The sequence below is a fragment of the Xenopus laevis genome, chromosome 6L (genome assembly GCF_017654675.1).
Source record: "Xenopus laevis strain J_2021 chromosome 6L, Xenopus_laevis_v10.1, whole genome shotgun sequence".
NCBI classification, from domain to species: domain Eukaryota; kingdom Metazoa; phylum Chordata; class Amphibia; order Anura; family Pipidae; genus Xenopus; species Xenopus laevis.
In genome coordinates, this window is record NC_054381.1 from 121,046,355 (window position 1) to 121,070,130 (window position 23,776).

Here is a 23,776-nt window from a genome sequence, read left to right on the forward strand (position 1 = left end):
AATTCACACTATTACTGTTCTATCCTTAAAGGAGAAGTAAACCCTAAAAATGAATATGGCTAAAAATGCCATATTTTATACAGTATACTGCACTTATTGCACAAGTTTCAGCTTGTCAATAGCAGCAATGATCCAGGACTTTAAACTTGTCACAGGTGGTCACCATCTTGGAAAGTGTCTGTGACACTCACATGCTCAGTGGGCTCTGAGCAGCTGTTGAGAAGCTAAGGTTAGGGGTTGCCACAAATTGTCAAGCAGAAAATGAAGTTGGCCTGTCATATAAACTGATGCTACAAGGTTGATTATTAGATTTTCATATCAGTTGCACTGGTTTCTGTGCTGCCATGTAGTAATTATCTGTATTAATTGCTAATCAGTCTTATTGTGTGACATTTCTATTCTATATGTACTGTATATTGTGAGTGGTTCCCTAAGCTCAGTAAGTGACAGCAGCACAGAGCATGTGCAGGGAATCAACAGAAAAGAAGATGGGATACCCCTCACCGCTTATACCCTTGTTGAATAATCCAGCATTCCCAGTGAGCCTTGAACCAGAATACTTCCAAAACTGGCTAATACAAGGAAATCTACAGGACTTACACTTCATAGAAAGGGGGAGCTCATTACCAAACAAAAATTTCAAAGTGTCAAACCCTTTACTCCTGCAGACCACCTAAAGTTCTAGCAAATTGCACATTATTACCATGCACTGGGAGGCACAGCAACACTATCCTGACCTCTAACAATATTCGAAAAGAACTGTTCACTAAATGACCCGCCCAGGCATAATGTTGCCACAATCTATGAGTGCCTCCAAAAAACTGATAACTTGTCTAACCTGCACTTTATCCACTCATGGAGCGCAGTCCTAGGACTCACACTAACGGATGAGCACAATGGCAACCTTATACTAAAACTTCTATGCAGCTCTAGGTGCAGTTGTATCCAGCAATTAAACTATACAATTCTCACCAAATGGTATAGGACTCCCGCAAAGTTGAGAACACTATTCCCACAGGTATCTGATACATGCTGGAGATGCCAGAAGGCAAGGGGCACTATGACACATATATTTTGGGAATGCCCGCAGATAAAGCCCTATTGGGAACAGATAATCTCCTTGTCTGAATACATTTTCAAATACACGATAGACAGAAACCTTGCATACTGCCTGTTGTTCAACATGGAGAGACCTATATCCATCTTCAAAAAATCCTTTGAACCCTTCCTCCTACATGCTGCAAAGCGCCTCATTCCCTTGCACTGGAAGGCTCAACATGTGCCAACAGTGAGGGAATGGCTCCTAAAAGTAGAAGAGCTATGTGTTTTCGAAGAATTATCCTCATATACAGAAGAACAAAACACAACTTTCCCTACAATTTGGTGGAGTTAGCTACAATTCAAAGAAACTGAATGTTATAAGGCTCTACAACAATAGAGGCATTTAAATTCCCCCCTCCTTTTTTTTATTTTTATTTTCTTCTCCTTCTCTCATCCTCTTCTCTTTCTCCCCCCCCCCCCACTGTCCTCCTCTCTCTTCTTCCCCCAACCCTCCTCCCTCGGACAAACTCCCCCAATCCTTACCCCATTAATGACTTAGTAAATGTCGCTGCCTTGACTATGATGTAACTGTTATACAACTAAAATATATGGATCCTGTGAGACCAATACTGTTTGTTGTGCATATTAAAAAAATTTAATCACACTATAATTGGAAAAGAAGATGGGAAGCTACTGGGGCATCATGTTGTCAGTTTCCCAGGTGCCCTCAGTCATGTGACTTGTGCTTTGCAAATCTTCAGTCAATCTTTACTGCTGCACTATGATATCACCCCCCTTCCAGAAGCCTATCAACAGAACAATTGGAAGGTAACCAGGTAACAGCTCCCCAACACAAGATAACAGCTCCCTAGTAGATATAAAATTAGCACTCAATAGTAAAATCCAAGTCCCACTGTGACTCCTTCTGTTACATTGAGTAGGAGAAACAATAGGTTATCTGAAAACAGTTCCATCATGTTGTAGCTATAGGAAGTGTAAAAAAATACAATTGTTGGATTCAGGAATAACATTTTATATGGTAGAATGAATTATTTGCAGTGTAAAGAGAGAAATTTAGAAATAAAAGTACACTATAAAAATCATGACAGACTCCCTTTAATAATAACCAACCAATGACATTGAGAACCAGGCACCTTGGCCATTCTCTGTTCTGTTCTGTTAATGCACCTCTATTTATTTACCATTGTGAGATTATTGAATGAACCATATCTCAAAAACATGACCAAGACAATGAGCTGTATGCAATATGTTTTGGATTTGGATTAGTGCTGCTTATACAAACCCAAAATAATGTCTCCTGATCACCAACCCTGCATAACTGCCATGTTGTACGGAACTACAAAAGTATCCAGATGCTCCAAATGGCCTCAAATCTGATTTAAACATCTCTTTCTATAGTGTTCTTAGTGTTCTTGACTTCTTCCCTCAAAACATCTGCATTTTCATATCTACAATGTCAACGTTTCTGAAACTCAAATGGAATTGTGTATGGGTCATTTACAAACACAACCGTAAGTGTTAGTGGATACTTCCACAAGGTTCATCTATCTGATGAATAGAGTGCTACTGGGCTTCTTGCTGATTGGGAACCCTGGAACTACTGGCACCTTGGATCTGGTGGATGCTCCAGAATTCCAGATTCAATAGGTGCTCCAGATTTGTGACCAGTGAATTGGTGCAAATGCCATTTTAAAAGCATGTTCTGGAAGTGACATAAGCACCATGCTGAAAATGTTAGATGCAACGCATCAGGCACAATTTGGGTGGATGCAACTTATGGCCCCACTTATGCTGCAATTTGCTTTCGACATTACACTTTGCACAATGTACTTACTTTCATAAATGACCCCTTATAACATCTTCCATTAGACTCACCACCAAATTTTGAACTAAATCCCCCTTAACCCCTTCCATTCCCCCAGGCATGTAAACATCCTTGTTTTCCCTACTGTTGTTCTCCTCTAGAATGGGAGCTCTTACAAGAAGGAAATTCTCTCGAGTTTGTATCTGTTATGAAGAGAATAATCTGCTGTACACAAGTAATACTCATTATGAGGGATAATTCATATACAAAACAATAAGAAAGTCTATTGCATGCAATCATTCTATTAATGTATTGTACCATACCTATTACTATATATGCAGCATTATTTCCTATACTGTCTACACTTGTAAAGCTTTCCTATGTTTCTAATGTTTTGAAAGATGATTTATTAACTGATATCACAATTTGTGAAGCTGATTATTTTCTGCAATATGTCTTTAATAAGTTGGCATTTGCTTTATGTTGCATCTTACAGGCTAAGAGTAATTTGCTTTCAGTGGCTTATTTCTGAAGGCACAAGTCTTTACTCTGGAATGTGTGTGCTTCAGGTTCTCAAACAATTCTTGTAATGCGTTCATGTAATCTAATGAAGGTAAATCTATTGTGCTATCAATGTAAAGTATCCTCTTTGCTTTATTCCTTAGGGTGCTTTTGCTACTTCATCTGTCTCTTTATACACCTTTGCCCACATGTTACTTTAAATGAAAACAACCTTGCATACATCATGTGTGAGCAATGATAAATTAATATTCTATCCTGCAGGCATAATGTGAACATTTGGAAATCACTTCCTTGACTTTTTAGTACATGACCTGTAAAATAATTGCAGTTACCTGATTTTATTTGCTTTGGTGACTAAGATTTTAAACCTGGGGTTATTTACAGTTGCGGCTTCATGTAAGGCTGACTAAGAAACACCTGAGTGTCCCGAGTGGCCCCTACCATTAATTAACACTTTCCTGAACTTTTTCTAAAAAGAAGGGAAGTGTTGTATCTATTCTACTGGTGCTCTAACACCCCTATACATGATTAAGTCCTGCTGCAAATTGCAAGTAGGATTTGGAATTTTTTTTTCCATGCTGAAATCACCTGTTACAGAATGGAAAAATGGTAATTAAATATGAAACCATGGGGCCATGTAAAAACAACTGCAAATTTTAGTTCCTAAGAAAAATCATATAAATATAGAGAAGATCTTATTAATGTAATTCTGCAGACATAGTAGACACAAAAAACCATTAATTTCAAGGGGGAAAAGAGTGTGGCTGTCCTTTGTTCTAACAACATCTTAAATTAACAACCCACAAATTATTAGCAGCTGGAAAACAGTAGGGACTACCTTGATAAGGTAAGCCCTTAACTCACTGCTCTAAAAAAATAAAACAAAAAGTTAGTTGAGACACTCCTCTTTCTTGCATCTCACAAGTGCAAATGGACAACTTCTTATATGGGTGGGCAATCAAACTGTCATTGTCTTCAAGGGGTCCATTTAAGGGGATCATTTTCTGGGAGTGTATGTTTGGCTAGTACCCTTTTAAATCCCCTCTCATTATTCAGAAATATGCCATGTCAAGATAAGATCATCCTTATATGACAGGAATTAGAAGGTAAGGCTAAGAATGCCAAGCAACAAGATTTTTTTAATTTAAATTGGTGTCTTAATTTAAGATTCACAGACGCTGTGGCAATAATACTGATAAACCACGTTTACCTGGCATATGCAGGAAAACCGAGGAAAATAAATAATTCAGGAAAATAAAAAACAATTCCTATGATAATAGAGGTATGGAATCTGTGGAAAAGCTGAAAACTACAAATTACAGGCAGGTCATCATTCATAGTGTCCATTTTAAGCAAATAATACAATTTTTTTCTCCTTTTTGTCTAGAACAATAAAACTTGATCCTAAGATATCATCTCTGGAGGCAAAACAATCTTAACTGTTTTTTTTTAATGTTTACATGTTTTTTTTTTTTAGCAGACTTAAGATATTGTGTAAAGATCCCATATTTGTACAATCCCAGTTCCCAAGCATTCTGAATAACAGGTCCCATACATGTATCTCATGCTATTTGGAGGAGATTGGTCGCCCATCGACAAACCATCTCTTCTTCGGGCAACTAATCTCCCCGCAATGCCTTCCCGATGGCTAGAATGTAAATCGCCAGCGGGATGGCACTCGGATCGCTTTGTTTTCCAAAGTCGCCCGAAGTTTCCTTGTGAGGCAACTTCGACCAACTTCAGAAAATGAAGCGCTCCAAGTGCCATCCCGTTGGTGATTTAAATTCTATTCCGCGGGAGGCAGTTTGGGGAGATTAGTCACCCCGAAGAAGAGGCAATCTCCCTGAATCTGAGTGTGTGTCTCTGCCCTTAGAGAAATATCTGTGTGGGTCTTATCCTCTTGGAATATCAATCATCCATCAAGAACAAAGACCAGGCAGATTGTTGAGATGATATTGTCCCTGCACTATGAGAAGGTATTGTGTATTATTGAATAGGTGGATTCCTTACAGTCAGCTGAAAAGTATTCACATGTGAGAGATTAACACCTGAGCTTTATTATAGACCCTTCTGGTCAGTTGGGACATTATAAACTACTGGATCACATGCAGCAAAGTCCAGGTGGTTTCCATCACAGCTAATAGCAATGTGTGACAGGATTGTTCCAGTAACAATGTTTAGCTCATGTTTGGGGCTGAAGCATAAACTTGGGAGTCTTTCATAATCTGTGACAGTAGGGGGTTAATCATTAAGGAAGGATCGAGTTGTGTTTGAGAAAAAAAAAGTTTTTGAAAGTTTGATTTTTTTAGTTAATTTTTTTGGTCAAAATTCACATTTTTAGGTTAAAAAAAAACTTGACTTTTTCAAGTTTTTTTTTAAAAAACTAGATTATTTTAAGATTTATTATACCCCGATCCTGGAAATAGCTCGAATCCAAAAATACTCCAGCTAAAACCTGTCAAGATCATGTAGAAGTCAATGGCAGAGGTCCCTGGAACCATTTGAAGATGTTAATAGCCTTCATGATGTTTAAGTTTTTTTAGGAGGGTTTTGCCTGAAAACTTGATCAGTTTGAGTCATTCAAGTTTTTTCCAGCCAAAACTAGATTAATTAGAATCTTCAGGTTGTTATACCCTCCCCATTCAAGTTTTTTTCTTAAATTAGAAACCATTCGAGTGGTGAGTTCATTTGAGTTCATAAAATAACCCCCGAGGTGTCCTTTGTGTTGGACTTCACTTGTATTATATCAGTGTTTTTAGCGGTATATTTTATATAAAAATAAAGCAGCATCCTTCACTTTTTTATTTTTCCTTTGTTTGCACCCATATTGTGTCCATCGTTCATTGTTTGCTACAGCCATAAAAGCCCAGCAGATACCTAAAAGAAAACTTTATGAACAATTTGTTTTTGAATTGTGAGTGCCACTATTCATTATTCCCATGAGTGTAGCCATTGTTTAATCCATTATTATCTCCAGGACAAGACAGAGCAAAAGTATAACAAGTGGAAACAGGGACAAATGGGGTTAATAGTTATTTAACAGTTCATTTAATTACTAAATTGCTTGAAGTAAATATGTGTTTGGCATTACCACATACACACACACGTACATGCCATAATTTATGCATATGAAGTCATAAAAACACATATAAATAGCATCTGATATAAGGTAACCGAAACTGAGCTATTGTTTGGATCCTAACTGATATTAAAAAGAGATGTTGTCATTCCCTGAGGAACTCGCCTTTTCATGTAAGAAAAAAATGCTTAAAAAATTTCTTTTTCACTCTGAAAAAAGAGGGATTTTCACACAGATTCTCACCTCCAAATACTGTAACCTGAGATGAGTTGAATGGAAAGTTTATTGCCTGACATCTTGTAGTGAAAGGTTAGGAAATCCCTGTCACTCTCTATCACTGTCACAGAGACACTTGCCTAGGGATTCGGGAAATGTTACTATAAGCAGTCTTTTAGCAGAGTGTGTGATCATTTTGCAGGTCAACATCACATTTCCTGATGTTTACTTAAAACAGTCCTCTTGTCTCATCATATGAAGCATCAAGGAATATGTCTCTGGCATATTTTTCTTTCCAAACAGAGCATTTTTTATTGCTGTACCCTCAATCCCAAGCTGAGCACACAAGCTTCAAATACCTCCAAGGTGGGAGACCCAAACTCTGCATACACTAGCACAGGTATGGGATCCATCATCCAGAAACCAACGACTACCGGTGGTGCAGGGGATGTAATTGCATTTGGAACCGGAGGTTGGCGTGCATGCAAATCCACCTCAAAGATTGTGCCTGGAGGGGAAACCTGGCTGCACGCCCTGCACTCAGTCCCCGTGACCTATAGTTACTGCCGGAAACCCGTCATTTGGAAAGTTCCAAATTACAGGAAGGCCATCACCCATACACTTCATTTTAATCAAATAATTCTAATTTTTTAAAAATGATTTCCCTTTTCTCTATAATAATAAAACAGTACCTTGTGCTTGATCCCATCTAAGATATAATTACTCCTTATTAGAGGCAAACCAATCCTATTGGGTTTATTTAATGTTTATATTATTTTTCGGTAAACTTTTGGAGATCCAATGATATAGGTATGGAAAGACCCAGGTATCCAAGCATTCTGGATACCAGGGACCATACCTTTATATCAATATGGTATATGCACTGATTGTAGTGAAACAGTGGGCTTTGTTGGCCTGATTTATATGTATAATGGAAACACTCTTTCAGGGCTGTACAAACAAATTACCTTTGAATGCTGGAGAAACCAAATATTGTTTAGCTTAGCAAGAGAAAAATTCCTAATGAATCAGTTTAAATAGTACTGGTGGGTCCAAGCAATACTTCAATGCACTGTGTGGGCTAGCAACAGCCTTTTCCATAGAGGATATACATGGAGGCAATAGCTTCAGGCAAGGAAGTAACACTGACACTGCATTCAGCTTTGGAAGTCAACTCATATATCATAAACTGCACACTTTTAACAATAACTCAAGGGATAATTGATTGCCTCCCTATGAATACACTGTATATATAAGCTTGCTTTGCTTTATATTTATACAAGGAAAACTTTGTGCTCAATTTTTATTATCTTAATATTTTATTTATAAAAGGGAATGAACTATTAACACTGAATTTACATTTGTGAGTTTTGCAAGCATAAGAGGTCTGTATAATTATTTGCTTAAAAGTGCATTTTTCAAATACGATTTTTTTCCTTTGTAGACACTGTGCATTTGCTGTAAGCACCACCAGGGGTCTACTGAGCACAGGGAACCATGGGCATAGAACAGAAGGAGCAGCGATCAAGACTCAGTTGGACTCCAGAGTCCTAATATTAAGTACTCATTAACTTATGTACAGTCTTGAAAGCAAACCCTTCTTTCTTGGACTTGGGACTTAAAATATTGCCCTGAGCTGGTTATGGTAAAAGCACATTCCAGTTCGGTCTACAAAGTAATGACTATGTTGTATAGTAGCAAAATTGCTTACAAAAACAAAAAAAATCCCACAATATTAAAGCTATAGTTAAGTACAGACCAACCATGAAAAGTGCAGGGGAACTGTGCAGGATAATGTAGTATTTTCCATGTTGAAGATACCATGTTAGTTGGGTAGTTTACATTACCCAGATCATTCATTAAGACATGTTTTCTGCCAAGCAAGAAGGAAAATCTGAGGTCTACATTGCATTTCCATTAGGTGAAAGTGAGAGAGATATGACATGCTCAGCTAGATGCTAGGAAGCAGAAATTGTCAATTTTATATTACAATATTTATTATTTATTTAAAACCATAAGGAAGGGTGAAGAAAATAGACAGTGGATAGAAAGATAAGAAACAGAAAATAAGAACAATAATTCTAAATTCAAATTCAGTCTGCTCTTTGTGCGCCAAGTTCACAGAGTGCAAAAAATGTTGGCTTTCACATTACAAAAAAGTTACAAAACAAAGCCTAATAGTTAAAAGACAACAAAAAGACTGCATGCAAAGTTGTTTAGATGCTCTGTATCTGCAACATATTAAAAATGAATTTAAAGAGGTAATTTGCCACCATAACTGAGAATGTGAGAGCTCTAAAAGTTGCTTGGAGTAACCTAAGAATATAGATACTGTAGATTTGCTGCATAAATGCATAGTTGTGTATTGTGTCAATAGATCTAGACATTGTCTAAAAAAAGTGACCATAAAATAGGTAGGGGGAAAAGTGAATCCAAAATAATAAATTATTTTGTTAATTGGCTGCTATTAAAAATAAAGCAAAGCAAAAAGCCTCTCCACAGTATATCAAACCTCCAACATTGCAGTGGCACACGCTGCTACTCGGGGAGATTAGTTGCCCAGTGACAAATCGCCTCTTCTTTGGGAAACTAATCTCCCCTAAATGTCTTCCCGCCGGCTAGAATGTAAATTGTCGGCAGGATGGCACTCGTTTCTGATTTCCGAAGTTCCTCGTGAGGCAACTTCGGGCGACTTCGGAAAACAAAGCCCCCCGAGTGCTATCCCGATTTACATTTTAGCTGACGGGAAGGCATTTCTGGGAGATTAGTCTCCTGATGAAGAGGCTATTTGTTGCTGGGTGATTGATCTCCCCCAGTGGCAGTGTTTGCCACTGTCCTAAGACTGATGGGCTGATCTATTAGATGACGGTAGGTTTTACCGAGATGCAAAGATAGTTATCTCTCAGTAAACCATTGCTGATTCAAAAAGATGTAATCTTTGTTTTTCCACACTGCCACTATATATGTTGATCCAAAGCATTTGAAGTTTGCTGGTTTAGAATTGTTTCAGAACAGAATTAACAACCTCAAGCTCATAGAAAAAGGACAGTGGGGAGGTCTTCATTAAATCTTTAAAAGGTATAAACCTATATACACTTTGATAAAATAAATTAGCACAATAAATATGTCTTGTGTTGAAAATATAGTCTGCCTATTACTGAGGGAGATAATATGCTCTGTAAACCAACCCTAAGTTAGGCTTTGACAAAATAAGCACTTTATCATAAATAGGGCTTTTCTGTAGACTTGAAATTTCATTTACCAGCTTCTCTCCACTTGCCAGAACATATATCTCAATTAAACGAATAGCTAAAAAGAATATTCAGCACACCCTAATCATGTTGAAATAGGGTGTATACTTCCCCTTTAAATGATAAAAGGGGTCAGTGTGGGCATGATCGAAATCCTCTAGCTCACCTATAAAGAGCATTAAGACATTCTGTATATAAAAGTTAGCAAGAAATTCCCAACAAAACTGAGATTGCTTGTTCATATAGTAAAAAGGACCTACGGACCACCAAGGAGCTCTTGTCCCTGAGGATACAGATGCTAAACTAAGGGCTACAGTCATATATCAGTCATTGAAACCCTGGGATGCCACATAAGACTTCACTGCATACACTGCTCATTGCGCGTAATGCTGAAACAGGAGTTTGATACTTCAGTAGATGGGTCTTTAATCAAACCAACAAACGAGAATAGCCGTACCTTGTCTTATATCTAATGGAGGACATTCGCACATTCTGGTTGATTTATTTCTGCATTTTATTGCAGGATCAGCCATGTGTGACAGCTTTGTGAAGTTTATAGGAGATTTTGAGGAGGGATTCAATCACTCTTTGCCGTGGTAGAAATATGATAAAAGCAAAAGGCTCTTGTGATTATTTCCCTGAAGAAATGTCATAGATCCCTCCTTGCCGATTTAAAGCCATTTTTGAAAGATGTTGAGAAATTATTGCAGGCACAAAATATTACTAATTATTTTCATCATCATCTTCATCATAATTTATTTATGTATATAGTGACAGCAAGTTACACAGCGCTTTACATTAGTTTATAATAAACAGGGATGGGTGAATGGGTTTCACCTCGGAAATGACGCCCATAGACTTGTATGGCAGTGTGTGTCAAAAAAAAAGATTTTTATGATGCCCATAGACTTTAATGGGCGTCGGCGACAATTCGCCGGCAGCAAATTTTTGGCTAAACAAAACAGCTCAGATTCACCCATCCCTAATTATAATGTAACAAACATGGGTTCCAGAGTAAAACAGGGGCTCACAAGAGCTTACAATCTAAAGGGTTAGGGTCCATTTGAAACATAAGGCAGACAAAAACAATAGGTGCTTCTCTAAACAGGTGGGTCTTTAGGGAATGTTTGAACGTTTGCAAGGAAGGGGAGAGTCTGATAGCTCCAGACAGGCAGAAGCTTAAGAGCAGTCAGAATTGAAGTGAAGAGATGCCTTTTGACTTTCTGTTACTACTGACCTATTATACAAAATGTGGATTTTTATGTTTTCTGTACCACTTGGGTGTGAGTTTGGACACGCAGCTGGGCATTTTCAGGCCACATTGGAGCAGTTTGGCATTTTTGACATTAGCCTTAAACGGCAGAGCTAATTTTTCCCAGTGTATTTTGAGGAAGTGGATAGTTTGCATTAGATTTCATAATGCGAAATAAACCCTAGTCCCTGGTTCAGTCTTGTTTTTAAAGTATCAGATTAGTACTTGCCTGCCAACAATGTAGAATCTGTTTCTATGTTAAATGATAGTCTATTGCAGTATGTAATCCCAGCAGCCGTACTCCTTTCTCTAAATCTTATGATGCCCTTGTGTTCTACAAATATCTACTGGTGAATATTGAAGGTATCAGATAGAGACTGTCATATGGTTCCTGTACACACTGTATATTAAATCATAGTTATAATAAATCCTTTTATTCTCTGGACTTTTTCTTCCGTAATGTTTTCTTTGTCCCATTTCATGTGAGCTCTTAGCAAACCTTTCAATAATTTGCCTACTTCAGTTGTGATTCTTTCAGGCCTTTTTTCCATTTTGAAATAGCTTTTTAACCAGGGTTTAAAATGCACAAATTTACTTCCCTGTTCAGCTCCATTTTAGAACTTGGATATAGTGCCACCCCAGTGCTTACATCAGAAGGACTTTCACCAAAGCTAAACTGCAACCACAATCTGGCATTTTTATCATTTTCTTCTTGTCCTTGGGATATTTTATCTCTCCCAGGCATATTACTGCATTTGTGTGGCATCCTCAGTGCTTAAAGGGCATGTAAAGGCAAAAAAATAAAATCCCATTTTTACTTTCTTTAATGAAAAAAAAATCTATCTCCAATATACTTTAATTACAAAATGTGTACCGTTTTTATAAGAAACCTTACTGTAGACAGTGAAATTCTCCCTTCATTTACTGCTGTGGATAGGAATTGTCAGATGGTCCCTAACTGCTGAGCAGGGAAACAATCATACTTATGAACAGCAGGGGGAGCCCCCGCCTTACTTCCCAGCCATGCAGAACTCAAGCAGCTTTGTTCATGATGATCCCTAAGCAGCCCAGACCACACTGAGCATGTGCACAGTCTTAGTCTTGCAAAGTTGTTTAACAAAGTTACAAGATAGCGACCCACTGTAGCCAACAAAGCATAAATTATTTTTTGATTAGGCTTGTGGTGCAGTAAGTTATGGTAATATTTAGTATACAAAATACAGCATTTCTAGCCTTATTCTATTTTAGACTTTGTATGCCCTTTAATATTCTGGATCTAATAGGGCACTGTGCTGCTATGGCGGATATCACATGTTTCTCCTTGATCCATGATCAAGGAGAATATAGCATATTGCTATATAAGGGAGAAATCTTAAAGAATAAAAGTACATATGAATGTTTGGATAAAAACCCTTTAGAGACCCAAAATCTTTGGCATAGGTCGTTTAAGTGAAGGCTTAAGTGCATATGTGGACTATTTCTTAAAAGAAATAGTGACATCAATGCCAGCTTATTTGAGAGATATGAATGATATATATTGAACGGTTAACACTCGATGTGTAGTCTTTTGAACCCTAGAATACATCATGCAGATGGTTTAAAAGCTGTGAATATATATTTCCAAAGAGTTTAATCTACAATACAAATAGATTTTTTGCTAGAAGCCATTGAGTCCATACTGACCCATAATATTATGTCTTTCAATAAGCAAATTTACCTTCAGATGACAGTCATGGATATGGGGCAAAATTTGCACCCTCATATGCTGGCCTGTTTATGGCAATGTGCAGGGCTGTATTTAGGTCCGATGCCACCCTAGGCATCTGACCTAAACATGCCCCTATGTCGTGCACGATGACGTCACGCAGCGTTGCGCTGACATCACGCTACGTACGCACTGACGTCACACAATGTACGAGTTGACGTCATGTGTCATATTCAGCAGAAGTGACGTCAGCTCACAGTACACGTTGTTTATTTAAAGGGTAAGGCATTTTTAGTAGCAGTATGAGCAAATTGTCTCAATGTCTTAAATATATTGATAATGGGTTGAGTGCAGAAGACTCTTGTATTTGTCTATTTGTATTTTGTGGTCACAGCCTCATTGCACCCCCGCCTAATAGTTTTAGATAATTAGTGGGGAGCACAACTTTCCCTTGTTTGTTATAGTTTGGAATTAATAGTGTTGATGAAAAAAGTGGTGGTAATGTGACCACCAAATTGTTAAAGGGGAAGGAAACCTAGTCGGCGCAAACCCCCCACCCCCCCTCCCGTTTGTTGCCCACCCTCCCTCCTCCCCCCTGGCCTACCCGTCCCGCTGGGCAAATGCCCCTAACTTGTTACTTACCCTTCTGCGCAGGTCCAGTCCAGGGAGTTCACAGACGACATCTTCTTCCACGCGATCTTCTTCCTGCTTTGAAAGGCTCATGCGCAGTAGGATCATTTCGCCGGTACGATCTACTGCGCATGCGCGTGACTTTTGGCGCATGCGCAGTAGATCCGTACCGGCGAAATGATCCTACTGCGCATGCGCCAAAACGCCGTTCACAGCAGGAAGAAGATCGCGTGGTAGAAGATGTCGTCTGTGAACTCCATGGACTGGACCTGCGCAGAAGGGTAAGTAACAAGTTAGGGGCATTTGCCCAGCGGGACGGGTAGGCCAGGGGGGAGGAGGGAGGGTGGGCAACAAACGGGAGGGGGGGTGGGGGTTTTGCGCCGACTAGGTTTCCTTCCCCTTTAAGATTAGAATAAAATTAATTTTTTAGGTTAAGCACAATAATATCAGACATTTGAACTAAAACTCTACACCATTCATGCATTTTACATATGGGAGATGGATGTGGCAATTAGCTAAGGGTCAGCCATTAGTTTCAGTTGCTTAAAATGACCCAGCTCATTGAGGTCACATGGATCCATTCAGGTGAACTGATGTTGCCATTTTGGTGTGCAGTTAGTAGACATATGCACCGCTGTATTTAGGTCTGGTGTTGCCCTAGGCACCGGACCTCAGCATGCTCCCCGCGAAGAGGAAGTGACGTCACACGCACATTGTATGATGTCACTTCTGCCACTGACCATGGAAAAATTGCACTCCTACTCCCTAACCCCCCCCCCCTGCCAAGCCAATGGATTTGCCCACAAGTCTCTGGAGGAGGTTGGGGGGATTTTTTTTATTAATCTTGTTATATAGGCACCCGTGAGCTGCCCCTTTAAAGCTGCCACCCTAGGCACAGACCCTTGGGTGCCTATCTATAAATATGGCCAAGGACATTTGTATAGTAAGGACTCTTTAGTTAGGCCCTGAGCCTTAAGGCCTCCTTTTATTTTTCTTTAAATGATTAAATCAGGTTCATAGTGAGCTAATGTTAAGATAATTTTAAAATAATAATAATATATAATCAAAATAATAATAATCTTTAAAAACTCTTAATTAATTTGTTTGGCTATTCTATGAACAGTGCAATTGCAATGCTTGCCTGTCCTTGCTGAGATTGCTATGTCCCCATAAGTTCTGACACAGACAGGGGGAAAGTAAAACTATTATATTATTAACATTTTCCTTTCTTGGATGACTTCATATCAGAAGATTATCATCCCTTTTCTGGCAGTTTTCTAGAAACTTGTCACTAGGTGTCCTATTGGGGTAGGGTTGGGAAAGCTTTGGATGGGAGCAGCGGGGTGGGGCTAAACCCAGTAATGGCTGACATGGAGGAATGACATAATTTAAATTTTTCTGAACAAAAGTTGTTTTCACCTTCCCGTGAATAATTGACTGGCCAAGAAAGTTAATTTCAATCAATAATTTTGCCAATTTCTTTGAACTGTCATAAAAGTGTTAAAAAGTATTAAATTCAAATTTTAATTTCAACATGTATCAATATGTATGAGTGGAAGAAACATTCAACAGCATATAAATAAGAAAATAAAAGAATGTTTTTATAGTGAACACCTAACACCATCCTCTTGGATTTAAGACCCCACAGCTGGAAGTTCTTTCTGGATTACCTGCGTGCAAATGAAACCATAATGAATTTCTATTTACTATTGACGCAAATTGATGAAAATGAAAAATTAACCAACCATATAATATAAATATTGGAATAAATTGGATCAAAAGGTTTGTATTGAAAGTCTTTTTTTTGTTTTGATTGCCACTTATTAGAAAGGACTTTAAATGAGTCATTGGGATAGTGAAAATCATTATTAAAAAGAATATATAATTGTACAAATGACAGCTGACTCTATAACTCTAGATTACGGAAAAGGAGTGAGGGGAAAAGGACAAATCTCACTACAGTTTAGATACCCATATTTATTATTTGCCAAAAACAAGCCGTTGTTAAATGTGATATTAAATCAGCTTGAAGATGCAACATCCTGGGTGAAAATTTTCATTTAGAATATTATTCTAGTAACTCCCTTTATGTAAGTATAAACCTGAGATCGCTATGTAGTTTATAATAGACCACAAAGGAAGTGGCAACCTGCCGCACTAACAAATTATCGATTCACAGGTCTGCAGTGACTAACATCCAAAACACTTTCACAATGGCTGAATTCAAAAGTTCTGTAAAAATATTCATCTCTGAGGTTAGAGAATTCCCATGGCATTGCTCTTTTTATGATGCACAGTCACATTTACTAAAGCCCCCTGGATGCCGAGGTTTGGCCAATAATGGTAGGTTTTATTGCATGATGCATTCCTCAGCAAATACCTTCAATAGTGTGCTCCAGTGATTTAGTGATTTGTGCGTGTGTGTGTGTGTGTGTATATGTGCAATTTAAATTAATTTTAATTATTTTTGTTACTGTTAGCTTAAGTAGTTAGCTTAATTAATTAAGCACAAAAATGCTAAAAAAAAAAGCATGGGGACAAAATACTATTCTTCATATTAAAAAGTTAATGGAATGAGAAATGTATCATGTGTATATAAGTAATATGTGCACCCAGTGCTTGAATTGAGGTGAAACAAAGTGGAGGAATGATATGTATGTAATGGGAGCTACGTGAGGTGTGCTAAAAACAAGACCCTCCCACAACAGTAAGTCACACCCACTGGTATAATAAACCTTGGCCACCAGCACTTTCTAGTTTCATTCACTTTAAAGCAAAGCCATTTGGCTATTTTCATTTTGATAAGTCATTCTAATGGACAGTTTGATGCCAATTATGCATTATCTAAATATGTGCCCTGGAGGGAACCCAAAATGAAAATTGTGCATCTGACTTTCCTGGGCTGCCAATTCAGCTTCTGAAAAAAAAGCACCCTGACTTTGTATTGTGTATCATAGCACAGCACAACCCCAGCATATTCTATATTATCCCACATTATTTAAATTGTATCTCACCATTCCTCAATTTGCAAGTGTTCTCCAGCTTTATTTTCTCACCTGTTCTCTATAACGCTCTCTGATGATTCCACCTTCTTCATCTGTACAACACATCTTCATTTTTTCTATACTTCTCTCCCAGCAATCTTTTCTCTCCTTTTATCTTCGATATGCTTTTTTAAATTAAAAAAGTTCCAGGATTCAAAACGCTTGCATCCCTCCTGAGGGGATACTATTGCACAGAAACTGTGTGCACTTTTAATCTGCCCTTTTTTGTCCAAATTGTAAAAATCCTTGGATTAAAGGAGAAGCAAAGACTGAATGACTGAGTCATGACAATTTGTTAGGTGCCCCCAGAGATTATAATCACTAACCTCAGACCCAAGGCAGGCTCATCTTTTTAGTGAAAAACACAACAGGCCAGGGCGCTGTTTTCTCATCTGTCCCCTGATCCCTTGTAGCTGCCGTTAGCTGCTCACATGTGTAGTAAAGTAAATGCCAACTTAGACTCAAAAAGCCAAACTTTTTTTCTACTGCACATGTGCACAGCCCTGGGCCACAGCAAAGATCCAGGGCAGGAAACAAGATGGTGGTGCAGTGCTCACAAGAATATTTCACTAGAACAATGTCCTTTTTTATGGGGTGCTGGCAAGGAGTATATGGTATGAGTTTATAATTCGTGGGGGCTGCCTAACAAAGTGTACACACCCCAGTGATTCAGTCTTTCCTTGTCCTTTAAAATATGTCTGAAAATGTAAACAGAATTCTGATGTGCTATGCTACAGGTACTTGCATTATACAAAAACAAATGGTAATAGAACTCATTTAACATAATTGTTGGTACTATAATAAGTATACCATAAAAAGGTACATCTTCATTAATCTAGTTCATCAATGTATAATTGTGTAACAAGAAGCAACTGCCCGCCAGCAATATAATTTTGGACCTTCATACCCAAAATTTGGGGAGTCAGAACCAGAATGGAGTATAAGAAAAAGAACTCGATAAACAAATATGGCTTTCAATTGCAATTACATTTATAAGCACTGAAAATCTTGAAATAATATATAATAATAAATATATAATAAATATAAATAATAAAAATGAAATTACGATTTCTTTTCTAGCGCAAAGAAGTTTTGAGTGGAGATCACTATTAATTACAGTATGTACAAAACTGCAAACCAAGGATTAATAACTGCCCTGGGTTTGGAGTTTTACCTTGAGGAATGAATTAATGAATGACAATGTTTCATATACCTGTGACAACATTTTGGAATGCTAAGCAGGGCTTGGACTTTGGCGTATGATCAGTATGTGGTTTTTGCATCTCTAAAAGGGAAGGCAATAGGCATGATTTACAATGCATCACATAGTGCAGAAAGTGCAAGAAAGGGCTGCAATCTGCAATTTTGTTGCACTTTGTAAACTGTATGGTGCATTTGATGAATGGCCTCGGGCCTCTGTGCTCCTTTTGGATCGCTGGACTTTCTGCTGCTCGCGCTGGATTGTTATAGAGGTTTGTATTAATGCCAGAGTAAACAAAAGTGTGCAAAGATAAAAAAAGATTTAGGATGACTGTGCTCTTAGTGCAAGAGTACTAAGGAAAGCAAGAGTACCGGATAGGGTATGCCTATGTGCCTCAAAAAAGCAGTTCCAAACCCAGGCATTGTTGTATTCGTAGGGGTTGCCTACAGCAATGCTTTAATCCAGGAAGACAGCATGCAAAGTACATGAAAAGGGCACCTGTGTTTTACAGTTTGCTCACTGCCTTCTCTGCTTTTTCTCAATAACACCCATTGACAGCATTTTCCTGTTACTAAAAATAAATCAAGATTTATAACTACATAATGTGTTTAACTACACAATTCTTTCCAACATGCATTGCAAGTCTCTGCGTGTAAAATCTCAAGAGTGAAACTGTGAGTGGGAATTTGAAACTGCGCATTTATAGATATAATTATTTGTGGGTGGCATTGTGGCTCAATGTTGAGCACTTAGCATTTCAACCTTGCTCAGGACCTGGCTGGGGTCCTGGATCTGATTCAGATCTAAGCACTATCTAAAAGAAGTTTGTGTTCACTCCCAAGTTTCCTATGAGTTTTCTGGTTTCTCCCACACTCCAAAAACAAATTAATTGGCTTATAATGAAATTGACTCTATTGTGCATGTGTGAATGTGTTTGGGTCCTTAAGACTGTAATTTCTACTGGGGCAGGGACTGATGTGAATTATAACAACCTCCCCTAAAGTGCTGCATTAAAGGGTTTGTTCATCTTTAAGATAACTTTTAGTATGATGTAGAGAGTGATATTCTGAGACAGTTTGCAATTGGTTTTCATTTTCTATTATTTAAGGTTTTTGAGTTCTTTAGCTTTTTATTCAGCAGCTCTTCAATTTTCATTTTAAGCAATCTGGTAGCTAGGGTCCAAATTACCCTAGCAACCATACATTGATTTGAATAAGAGACTGGAATATGAATAGGAGAGGCCTGCATTGAAAGATGAGTAATAAAAATGAGCAATAACTATACATTTGTAGCTTTACAGATCATTTACCTTTTAGAAGGGGTCAGCGACGCCCATTTGAAAGCTGGAAAGAGTCAGAGGAAAAAGGCAAATGGCAAATAAAACTATAAAAAAATAACTATACTAAAACTATAAAAAAATAAATAATGAAAACCAATTGAAAAGGTGATTAGACTTGGCCATTCTATATAACCTTAATGGTGAACTACCCCTTTAATATGTTGGTAGAGGCTTATTGCATGACTACTAGAACATGGGAGAACATGAAATGGGGGATGTAATGCCCTCACAGTGGAGGTTGGATAACTGGCTCATGAGTGGACAAAGCATGGACAGCCTGCACAGGAGATGCTGGAGAGCCCTTACAAGATTGAGCATGGAATGGATACAGGAACTAGGACAGGAATGGTATAAATCACTAGGCTGGATCACAGTTAGGAGCTCGATTGTAAGCACCAAAGACAGAAAGAGGAAAGCTGCCAAAGTGTCTCAATGGGCAAAAGCATTAGTTCATTGCCTAGTCTAGTGTTAAAAACTAGTTAGGACCTTACAATATATATCTTATATTCTTTAAATAGGTGCAAGATCTAAGGGATCATTTTCAAATCCCGGTGGTGCAAATGCAAGACCACTAATAGGAACAAGTTCACACCCCTTAGTGCTCACTTACAGAGTATTTGCACCCCAGGGTTGCTGCTCATTGCACTGAGTGCAGGATTAAATCCAGTGCTCAGTGCTGAGACCAAATGCAGGTACAAAAAGAACCTTTTTTTGCATTTTGAACCTTGCGTTTGACTTCACAAGTGGCAATTGTTAGGTATTTGCCAAAATCTGGTTTTATGCCGGTGTTCTATGATTTTTGAACTTTTGCATAGTCTTATTACAACATTTTAAATCTTGCCTCAATAAGGACCAATGTTTCAGTACATACTGTACCTGGGTAATGGCACACAGGTGTTTTGTCACCCAAAATAATAATAATTTTAACAAATATAGATGAAAATATAAAAATGTGTAGTTTTCCTGTGTAATTTATACCACACTTCTGCATGCATCAACGATTTAAGGAGTGTCAGCCTGAAATACATAGCACTGTTCTACTTAAATGGGGGTGTGTGGAAGCACTCTAAAGGCTAAGTTATAGTATATTTAAGTATAATGGAAGTGCTAGTTTTAATGCAAATTCCCTGGTCCCCTGTCTCAAAAGTAAGTTTACAAAACAGGGCTTTTTAGTTACAAAGTTATGATCATAAAGTTGAAAAGCCACCATACCACGTCAAGGTAAACCCCATATGGTGGTCCCTAACTTGTTTGCCTCTGGCCATAGTATAAAAAGTCTTACTTCTCTGCATAGTAGCATTATCTGTAATCAGTGTCTGTTGAACCTTGGTTTCAGTATGAAGGCTCTATCCTCCCCAGCCAGTATGTGGCTTTTAAGGGAGAGGAATTGCCCAAACCAATGCCCATTTTATACTATGGCCAGAAGCAAACAAGTTAGGGACCGCCATATGGGGTTTACCTTGAAATGGTATGGTGACTTATCAACTTTATGATCATAACTTTGCCTAGCCGGTAAAACACCAGCAAAGGCCGGGGCCGGTATTACAAATTTACCGGCAATGTAGCTGCCAGTAAATTTGTAATACATCAAAAAAATGCCCGTGGCCTGCACCCAGCCCAGTAAAAACGTACCTTTTTGCTGCTGGCTTGAGTCCAAACGTGTGCTCTGGCCCGCACCCTTTGACGTCACGACTGGCCCAGCCAATCACGCGCCATGGATCCACCCCCTTAATTGTTGCGACCTGCCCATTTGCAGCCAGGGCCCGCCCTTTTATTCCCGCCCCCTCCACCAGATTTTGTTAAAAGGTGGCAACCCTAATTAAAACTAGCACTTCCATTATACTTAAATATACTATAACTTAGCCTTTAGAGTGCTTCCCCCCCCCATTTTTATACACTGTTCTACTTAATCTGTATTTTGTGGTTGCAGTTTTAATCTGATGATTTTTTTTTCTTCATCATTTACTCGATTCATACATTCCAAATAATTTGACAGCGTTAATAAAAGATAGAATTTGAATGAATAATAACCAAGCCCATCCCTCCATGGTATTGTGACTGTCTGGCTTCAGTCATTGTGAAAAAGTATCTTGTTCCGTTCCCATGCAACTGGTTTATCTAGTGAATGAGAAGCCACTGAGTTTATTTAATGCTTTTGAACCTGTACAGGTGCACTGTAATTACCATAATTTTGAGTAAGATTAGAATCTTTTAAAGTTAAAGCTGATGGAATGCATTGCAGTTTTATTCTCTAAACACAAGACATGAAAGAATTAACACTACATGTAATTGTTCTTATCATTTTATAGCTGAATGGATCTTTACAGCTTTTCTTTTCTTTTTTTTTAAATGATTATAAGCCATATAACTGTCTCATGTATAGTAATTAATATAATCCTTTTAAGTAAGGAAATAAGATGTAGCTGATATGTATATATATATAATACACAAAAGCCATGAATATCTTGCAAATTATATTCTTATAAACGGTGAGTTCTGATGTCATTTCTGTCACACGACTCACTAAAACTTGTGTATTATAATAAATAAAGTACCCCCAGTTGCAAAATATTAGGATATTATAAGTTACCTCGGAGTTCCATGACCTGTATAAAAACACTTGGCCTTCGGCCTCGTTTTTATATGGTCATGAAACTCCTCAGTAACTTATAATATCCCTATATTTTACAAGAGGGGGTACTTTATTCACTATATATATTATTTATATAGGGTTACTTGTGTTTGCAGCACTGTATTTTAGGGAAAATTGCTGTCTAAATGTGAGTCTGATGTTATGCTAGTTCTTTATTTAGTCTTTGAATTTAGTTTGAATTCTTTTTTAAGGAATTTAGGGATGAAATCCCACATGTAAGGAGGAGCATGAGAGCAAAGTATAAGGTGAGATACAGCAGGGGAGATAGGTGGTATGTCTAGGCAAGGGCTCTGAGAAGAACAGAGGAGTCAGCCAGGAATGTATAGAGACACAAAAGAAGAGATGTAGTGAGGTGCAAAGGAATTAAGGTCTTTGAAAGTCACAAGAAGGAATTTGCACATAATTTTTTGCTTAAAATGATTCTTAGCTTAATGGGAAGTCGTGAAGTAAGTGCCGTATTGGCACATGCCCAGTTGAAGCAGCTTGCCGGTTTTTTGCCGCAACGCTGGAAGAAGACCCGAAGATTACTGAAGAGAAGAAGATGGAGCCCGTGAACTCCGATGCACTGAATCTGCAATGAGGAGTAAGTAAAGCATTAGGGGCATTTACCAAGGCTAACACCTAGACTGGGTGGGGGGGTAGCAGATTTTAATATAAAGGGTTTGGATTTCCTTTAAGGCTGTTCAGCTCTTTTTTAGGGTAGACGACAGGACCAAGGAAGAAGCAAAACGCAGATTAGCAGACCAAGTCAAATATGTATTATCCAGAGGGTAAGTCTCTAAATTAAATTTCAGGTAAATGTCAGAGAACGTAGTGATCAGTCAAGCAGGATAATCATGAACCAGAAGATCATTCAGGAACAAAAATTTAGAGCAAACTGGCCATTTAACCCAGGTCCTTAGCATCCTTTTATTTGGAGTTTTGTGTCAAACTGTGGCGTGATGATGTCAGGGTGCAGATGTTACACTGTACAGTATCTACAGGGGCGTTCTGCCATGAGATGAGCACTGAATGAAAAAAAAAAGTCACTACCTTTAAGAGCTGAATTTCCAGTTTTTAAACCATCTACTGCACTGTACGGTACAGCCCTCCTTGGACCCCCACTGATTCAGGAAAGCCGGGGGGGGGGGGGTGAGGCATTGCAGGAACAATTGGCACTGATCTTAGATGATCTGAATGAATAGAATCCTTCAGGACATTATTGATACAGGGGCGGCATATACAGTAGTGTCATTTTGATCCAATAAACTTACATGTACAACAAAGACAAAAAAATACATACAGTACAGCTATTCTTATAAATATTGTTTTGCAAAGAGGGAATCCGTTTGTTTAAACAAACTTTAAGCTTTTTTATTTTTATCTTTTTTAAACGTGCAAGATTTAATATACTGTACATGCAATAAAGCATATGTCTTATATCACTGTATTTTCTGCACAGTGTTCATCATCCTCTCCCAAAGAAAGTGCTGGCATCATCAACAGCCTGATCTTATAAACTGCCACAAATATTAATAGCAGCAGGAAATGCGGTAATTACAGGCCTTTCCCAAATGTATTGCAGCTAGCCACCTACAGGCACAAATTAAATAAGTCTTAAAAGCGTCTCCTGTGGTTATTACCACCAGCTAAAAGGCTTTGGATGAGCAAAGTCTAGCATTGCACAATAACACATGGAAAAACAGCTTTTCCCCTTAAGTATATTTTGTTAGAAGGACTTAGCAGCTTCAGTATCAGTTCACAGTGAATATTTTTTCACTTTTTTAATAAGGTGTGTTACATTTTTTTTCCAGACACATAAAATGTGCCATAACCCTCGACTGCACTTTGTCCCTACAGTAACTAGGTTCAGAAGTTGTTTCATGTTTCTAGCATTGTAGAAATAAGATACACAGTTTTGGAACTTTTCTCTGTTCAATGGTAATACATAATAAATCAAGCATCTAGCTGAGTTCCTTAGCGTCATACTGGCCAAGCCATTTTACAGTGTGGAACTGTGTTACATGAGGCCTGCGAAT